Source organism: Aquarana catesbeiana, linkage group LG03, assembly GCF_042186555.1.
Source record: "Aquarana catesbeiana isolate 2022-GZ linkage group LG03, ASM4218655v1, whole genome shotgun sequence".
Taxonomy (NCBI): Eukaryota; Metazoa; Chordata; class Amphibia; order Anura; family Ranidae; genus Aquarana; species Aquarana catesbeiana.
The window spans coordinates 731488024-731495883 of record NC_133326.1 but is presented as its reverse complement, the minus strand read 5'-3'; the positions used below and the strand labels follow the sequence as shown (position 1 = coordinate 731495883).

Genomic DNA, 7860 nt, shown 5'->3' with positions numbered 1-7860 from the left:
AGCTTAATTGAACAAGCTGAGCTTAGAAGCTGATTGGTTTCTATGTGAAATTGAGCCTGATTTTGCATTTTGATTTTAGTAAATTAACCCCAATATATCACTGTTTAAAGCATTGATCAGACAGGAGATAGAGAGATACAAGGTAACATTGTTTATAAACATTGATCAGATAGAAAGATTGAGAGATTAGCTACAGCAAAAATAAAGTGTACATTTTTTTTTTATTAAAGTAGAAGTACGGGGAAAGGTTTTCTGGCTAAAGCCCACTGGGTCACTCAGCCGGTCCAGGCTGTGGAAAGATCCCGACTTTAAAGTCAGAATCCACCCAGATGCCAGGACCGGCAGCTAGCTCTTCCTGTGAGCGAGGCGCTGAGAGCCTAAGCCAGCCACTCCCACCCCTTCCGCAGCCCGGGGCTCCAATTAGTGCCGGAGAGGCAAAGAAGAGAGCGGATGACCGACAGTCACTGGTTGTCTGCTCAGTGCAGGCTGAGAAATGAGCGATCAGAGTTGTTTGATCACTCAGTTCTCAGTCAGTAGAAGTGGTGAGGATGGATGCTGCATCCACCTAGGTAAGTACAAATAAAAAAATAAATATATATAAAAAATAAAAATAAACATAATTCTCTCTTTTAACATTTGTTCCTATTTAAACCCTTTGTTTACCATAATGAGCTCTAATTAACTACTTCCCTTTGACTATGATTTTTATATTACTTCAATCTTTTTTTATGTAATATCAAGTTTATATGTTGGAAGGACTTTGCAGAAATGTGTTATTCATATAATTTGTGGTTTCCTGTCCTTGGAATGGTCTTGTACAATGTGTGGGGATAGTCAGTCTATATAATCTGCAGCCCCGGTCTGTGTCAGCGATCTCCTGATCATTGTTGGAGTGTAGAATGGGGAAAGGCTGTAGAATGTCTTTGTAATCTCCAGGCAACCGTGTTTATTTTCCAGAGCGTATTATTGTACCGTATTTTTTATTACAATCCCAGAGACAGATGGCAAGTCCAGCACGGTATACATGGACTCTTCCTCTCATCATTTTAGCCAGATCACTGTTCCCTTGATACACACCCAGGGCCGGATTAGCCACAAGGCCACCGAGGCCAGGCCTCGGGGCGGCAGTGGTGTAGGGGCGGCGCCGCTCCTGCAGCGACTTTGCGGCCGCCCCCCCTTTCGTGCTGCCCATTAATGTCTATTATGGGCACCGGTGCCCATAGAAAAGATAGCCGCGAGCCGACCACGCAACCGCGCATGCGCCGTTCCGAAGCCGGCCGGGCTCGGGAGAGCTCGTAAGCGCTCGGCCGGGTGGCGCATGCGCAGTAGCGTGATTGCGCCGCCCGGCGCCATTTTTGAAAAAATTGAGAGTAGTTAGTAATGTCAGCGGCGGCGGGGGAGAAAGATGACATCTCTCATTGCCCGCACCACTGTTCCGCCCTCCTCCTGACATCCCCATCTGGTGGCAGGCAGCGTGGCAAGTGACATCCCCATCTGGTGGCAGGCAGCATGGCAAGGGACATCCCAATCTGGTGGCAAGTGACATCCCCATCTGGTGGCAGGCAGCGTGGCAAGTGACATCCCCATCTGGTGGCAGGCAGCGTGGCAAGTGACATCCCCATCTGGTGGCAGGCAGCGTGGCAAGTGACAAGCGATGGTGGCAAGTGACACGCTCAGGGCTCCCAATGATTCTGCATTATGGTGAGTTGAACTATTTCAGTTTATATTACAATGTAATGATAGAAATAATGTGTTTCAATCATCCTGACACCATAACAACCATGGTGCCGGGGATGATTGAAGCACTAACACCAGCCATTGCCTTGAAAATTTGCCTGCGAAAAATCCTTACCCCTCGCGCGCTTACCCTGAAGTATTTTTAGTCTGTACAATTAAAGCCAGTTATTTTCAGTGTTCTCATGTGTGGAGATATGTTTTTAATTGATCTATTGTAGAAGTCATCGATAAAGGACGTGGTGTGTGTGTGTGTGTGTGTGTGTGTGTGTGTGTGTGTGTGTGTGTGTGGGGGGGGGGGGGGCGGCATTGAAGGACCCTGCCTTGGGGCGGCAAAGGGAGTAAATCCGGGCCTGCCCCTTTGTTGATGTTCTTATCCCCCCATATAACAGCTTTATTCCCTATCATAGCCACCCCCCCCCCCTTCTCTTCCCATCCCCCACTGTGTACAAGCTGAAAATGAACACACAAGGCAAGATAGTGCACCAAAATCTAGACTGTCCCCTCAGGACTGCACACTCAATGCTTTGGTCCCAGAAGCAAGTTTTTTCCATTATGTGAAGCAGCAATTGCACAAATTATATTTATATGCACACACACACACACACACACACACAATTAATATTTTGGTTTTAAATTTTGACAGCAGGTGGCACACCATCGTACGGTTTTTGCTTTTCTTCGCTGTCCATCCCTTTATGAGCACAATGAGCACCGTACACACAGTGACTGCAAGAAGACTGAGACACCCGACAGCCACCAACACCCAGAGCTCTGCTGGGGCGGCTTCTTCCTTCATCACTGCAGCTGCAAGTGTAAGGTCACCTTGTTTGGCCCAATCACAAGCAGATGGCCCAAGGTGGTCACTGACTGTTCCTCTTCCATGTTATGTTCTGCAGGAAAATCATTGGAAGGTCAGGAGGCACATCTATACAAGGCAACTAAAGGGCTTTCAGGTTGGGGGGGGGGGGGATTCAGCTCCTACTCAAGTGTGCAGAGGTGGTATCCACTGTAGACCCTTGTGAATCTCATTGTCATGTCAACCAATTTGACAGAATGGAGGAAAGTATGGTTTGAACCCTTAAAAATTGCATTGCTATGAAAATGCTGTACAGGAGATATTCCTGTTGTAGTTCTGAAACAAGTGAGGGAAAGGCTCTATAGTGGATAGAAGCAGAAATATAAAGGCTGTCCAGTTTCTAGCCATACCACCCCCCCCCCCCCCCCCCATTGTAGTGATATAATAATACGTGTGGTATCGTAGTAGTAGAGTAGTATCGTGGGTAAGATAATTAATTAGTAAGTACTTTTCCGCAGCAACCCAATTCTTCCAGAGAGATGCACTTTATTGACTTCCAACACAGAACAAAGTCCAAAGTCCACAGATGACAAAAAAATCCGACAGAGTAGATATAATTCAGAGACCAATGTTCCTAGGTCTGTGTGTTCCCAGCCATACACAGACAAGCCTAACTTAAAACTATAGACTGAATGCCGTGTTATATTCAGTAGACACTGAATGGCTGAGCAATTTGATTGGCCGTTTCAATTTAGGACTTTGATATACTCTAGTCTTTCAGACAGACAACCTCCAGCCGTGAACAGCTGTAGTCATAAACCGCCCCAATTTGCACTCCCGCATATCAACATCAACAAGTCCCCTTAGATATGTGTAATTAGATTAGATTAACAGATACCACCTGAACACCCTTTGAAATGTTCAAATAGACTTGCATAAGATTAACACATCAAAGGGTCTTCAGCTGTCCCCTTGCTATGTTAAAATTCAGTTGACTTGGACAATTCAACTGAATTTCTGGTCAACATGGCACTCCAATACAATATTATACATAAATCGGCCAACATATTACAACATATACAACACCCATCCTTCATCCCCCCTTTCATTGCCACTTGTGTCCCTCAGAACTCTGGTATATTGTCCAGAATAGGGGGGGGGGGGCGCACAAATATCCAGGCCAGGTGAAATACCCCCAAACCAGTCAGGACCACCCCCATTCTCAGGACATCCCCCATTGAAAGGAGCAGCTGTGGCCACACCATTGTATGTGACAGCTGCATGGTTAAGACTCACCGTCTAAGGCTTCCCTCTTCCCAAAGGCTCTCGGTCTTTGAAACCGGCTCCTTCCTCCCGTCAGACCAGTAGGGTTACTGCAGGTGCCTGGTGTCCCACAACACTGGCAGATACTGCTGGGGCCCTCAATTGCAGACCAGCTGGAGAAGAGAAGCTAAAGTCAGTATGACAGCCTGTCTTTAGAAGATGCACTGGAAGCTTGGTGAAAAGCCAACATTGTATGTTTAGTTTGATATTTACCTTGAGAGGACTTGGGGCTCATCCCTCTAGATGCACTGGAGATGGATTAGAACAGTTTATTGCTGTGTCCCCTTAGAAGATTCACCCTCTATTTGTCCAGTTTATCATTACAATTGAAAGAAAAGCCAAATTTTTGGGCAGTCCCCCAAAAAAGTAATAAAGTAGAAGCCTTCCAATGGGGAAATACCTGACCTGGTGGTCCCCAAGGAATTGCTTAATTTGCAGGGACTCTCTCACTTCCTGTTTGGCTATGGGACAGGAAGTGAAGGGAAATATGCAATGGGGCAGATTGGGGTGGGGGGGGGGGTTGGGTGGGAGGGAGTCTGACAGGGTTATAACCCTCCCTTGGTTTATCCAAAAATGAAAAAGTTTTGCATATAGTTCTACTTAGTGACCAGTTGGAGGGAATTTACAGCTAATCACAAAGGATTCAGAGTATCGTGCTGGCACATGAGATCTTGTAGACCAACTTTCAGGCCCATGAGGCTACTTACCTGGCCAGCTATGTTACCAATGTGCATAGTATCGGAAGAGCCCTACAGAGGATACCTGTGTACCAATACATATTTACACCATTTTTTTAGGAACCCACCATATTTTTATAGCCATAAAGTTTGTCCCAGTCACTGGTTACTAGATCCATGCAGAAGTGATTACAGACAGACAAATGCTATGAGAAGAGCAGCAACCTACAGACACCCAACAGCCATTTTAATAGTCTCACCTGTTTGTGGCTTTACTATAGGAACAGGCCTTGTTAATGGGATCTGGGACCCGGGTGGCAGCAGCAGCTCTCAGGTAACAGGTCAAGTAGATCTGGAATATAAGGTTTTAGTAGGTAAAACATTCCTAGAAGGCACCAATCTGTGCAACCAATTTAAACAGTCCTCACCAGAGATGCATAATTTCCTAGGAACCGGAAGGTATCCACTGTGAACTGGAGAGTGTTTGTCTGGACCCTTGGAGTGATGAAGGCTGAGGAGGAGTCAACCTGTGTTCCATCCACCAGACACCTGCAGAAGATGGTCACTTACAATTTGTGTCAAATTGCAACCCCCCCCCCCCGCCCCCACGAAGAACATACGCATTGTCTGTAATGATGTCATAATTTGGAGAAGAAGTGGCATCAGGAGATATGGTGGCCACACAGCGGTCCAAATACAGGATTATATCAATTTGATTGTGAGAATCCACAGAGGCCTGTATGAAGAGAAGATGCCCCAACTGATAGATGGGAGAACTTCTGGGACCACGCCAGTCCTCTCTATACATAAAGAAAAGGGGGGGGGGATTAGTAAAGGCCTAACAATACCCCCTCCCTCCTGATCACCCATCTTCCTCACCAGTCATCAGGGCCAAAGAAAAGGACAACCTTTCTTCTAAAGACAGTGGTGCTGAACGAAACCCACTTTGGCCTAATGGCCTGGCTGCTCACATTACCGTGCCTACAGAGAACAGGATCAAGGTCAGGAATGAATCAACAGAAGTCCTTTAATGTCAAATTTATATTACTCATTTCCTTTTCACTGACTTGTGGAACACAGGGGCAAATCCTGGTTACAATTGCACTAGCCAGCAAATTACTAAAGGATGGCTGCCTGGTTGATTCCATTCCTGTTGAAGGACATTAACAAGATGGAGCCAGGTCATAATCCCTGAAGCCTGAACCTTTAAAGTGGTTGTAAACCCTTTTAAAAATATTCCCATTATGAACTACCTACCTGAGATCGAAGCCCCTGTAGCAGTCCTCGTTCACCACACCGGCGGCCGACATCTCCCCAAGGGGGGGTTACTTCCGGGTATCGCAGCTCCAGCGCTGTGATTGGCCGGAGCCGCGATGACGTCACTCCCACTTATGCACACGGGAGCCGCCGGTAATGGCACAGTACAACTAAAGCAAGGGCACGTAAGTGCCATTGCTTCAGTGCGCATGTGCTGATGAGATCGGCACATGCAAATACAGGGATATCTCCTTAACCGTGCATGTTTAGGAAGAGATATCCAGTGTAGCTACAGGTAAGTCTAATTATAGGCTTGCCTGTGGTATAAAGTGGTTGTAAAGGGGTTACAACCACTTTAAGTGACCAGCTACTATATATTTGTCCCCAGATTCTCTTTAGGCTAATACATCTTCATGATCACCCCAACATTGCTAAAAAAGGATATTGTAAAGCTTTCAGGGACAATAAAGGGAGCCCCACCATCTTGATCATGAGACTCATTAAAGTTAAGAAACGTAAAGTTATCCACCATTGTCAATGCAGAGCCTCCCATGATCGCTCTTAGTAAGATTCAATTGGTCATTATTGGAGTAGAAGGGTTAGGTTGTGTCTATAGATGTTAAAAGTAGAAACAAAGGAAAAGAATTGGACTTTAAATGAGGCTTATTGCTGCAAAACATGTGTATGGAGTAAATATGATAAAACCTTTATTGTATGAGAAGCAATTCTGTGGTCTAGAAAGGCATGGTAATGTTTTCAAAACATAACCATATACAAAGGATGACATATTGGTAAAAATATACCATTGTGACGGGAGTCACTTTGGGTGGGGGGCTTGTGGAACCCAGCTTACCTTGGAGAGCTCTGGAAACTCCATGTACAGCTCCCCCTGGCCCCCCCTATATGTAAATCACCCTGTATCCATTAGGGGCACAGGGTGACCGAGAACCCCACTATGATCTGTGCTAGTCAGACTCTGTACAGCCACACTGCAATATTGTATATATGTATATATTGTGTTCTCGTGCTGTTGTGGACTGTTTGCTGGGATCGTTTGGAGTGTGGTTGTATTCCATTGTTCTGTTGTGTCAGTCTTAGGAGAAATGTATTATGGGATGGATGTTTTGTATTCCTGGCATGTGGACTGGGGGCAGGGTGGAGAAGGGCGAATTTCTCCAACAACTCTCCCTGCTGATTGGACAGTTTACCCCACCACCCTGAATCAAAGGGGGAGGGAGTTGTTTATTTATTAAACTGTTTATTCAAACACAGGTATACACTCTAGGAACAACTACCCCCCCTTTGATTCAGGGCAGAGTAAAATGTCCAATCAGCAGGGACAGTTGGAGGAATTCCCCCCTCCCCTCTCCACATTACAGGAACACAAATACAAAACATCCATCCCATAATACATTTCTCCTAAGGCAGACAGACATAACTGAACAATGGAATACAACCACACCCCAAACTATCCCAGCAAACAGTCCACGACAGCATAAGACAATACAATATATACAATATTAATATTATTATTATACAGGATTTATATAGCACCAACAGTTTACACAGCGCTTTACAACATTAGGGAAGACAGTACAAGTACAATACAATTCAATACAGGAGGAATCAGAGGGCCCTGTTTGTTAGAGTTTACAATCTAGGAGGGAGGGTCAAGTTATACAAAAGGGTAATAGCTGTGGGGATGAGCTAATGGAGAAAATAGTGGAGTTGTTAGATGGAGGCAAGATAGGCTTGTCTGAAGAGGAAAGTTTTCAGGGATTGCCTAAAAGAGGATAAATTTGGAGACAGTCTGACAGATTGGGGTAGGGAATTCCAGAGGATGGGCGAGGCTCGGGAGAAGTCCTGGAGGCGGATATGGGAGGAGGTGATGAGGGAGCTAGAGAGCAGGAGGTCTTGGAAGTAACGGAGATGGCGATTAGGTTGGTATTTTGAGACTAGGATAGTGATGTAGCTGGGGGCAGAGTTGTGGATGGCTTTGTAACTTATTGTTAGTATTTTGAATTTAATTAGTTGGGCGAGTGGCAACCAATGGAGGGATTGGCAGAGAGG

The 7860-nt window shown here is 45.6% G+C and overlaps 1 pseudogene; it reads right to left on the bottom strand.

Annotated features, from left to right (window-relative positions):
• Positions 1-526: 526 nt before the first annotated feature.
• On the bottom strand, positions 527-5843 carry LOC141134391 (zona pellucida sperm-binding protein 3-like; annotated as a pseudogene).
• Positions 5844-7860: the final 2017 nt, after the last annotated feature.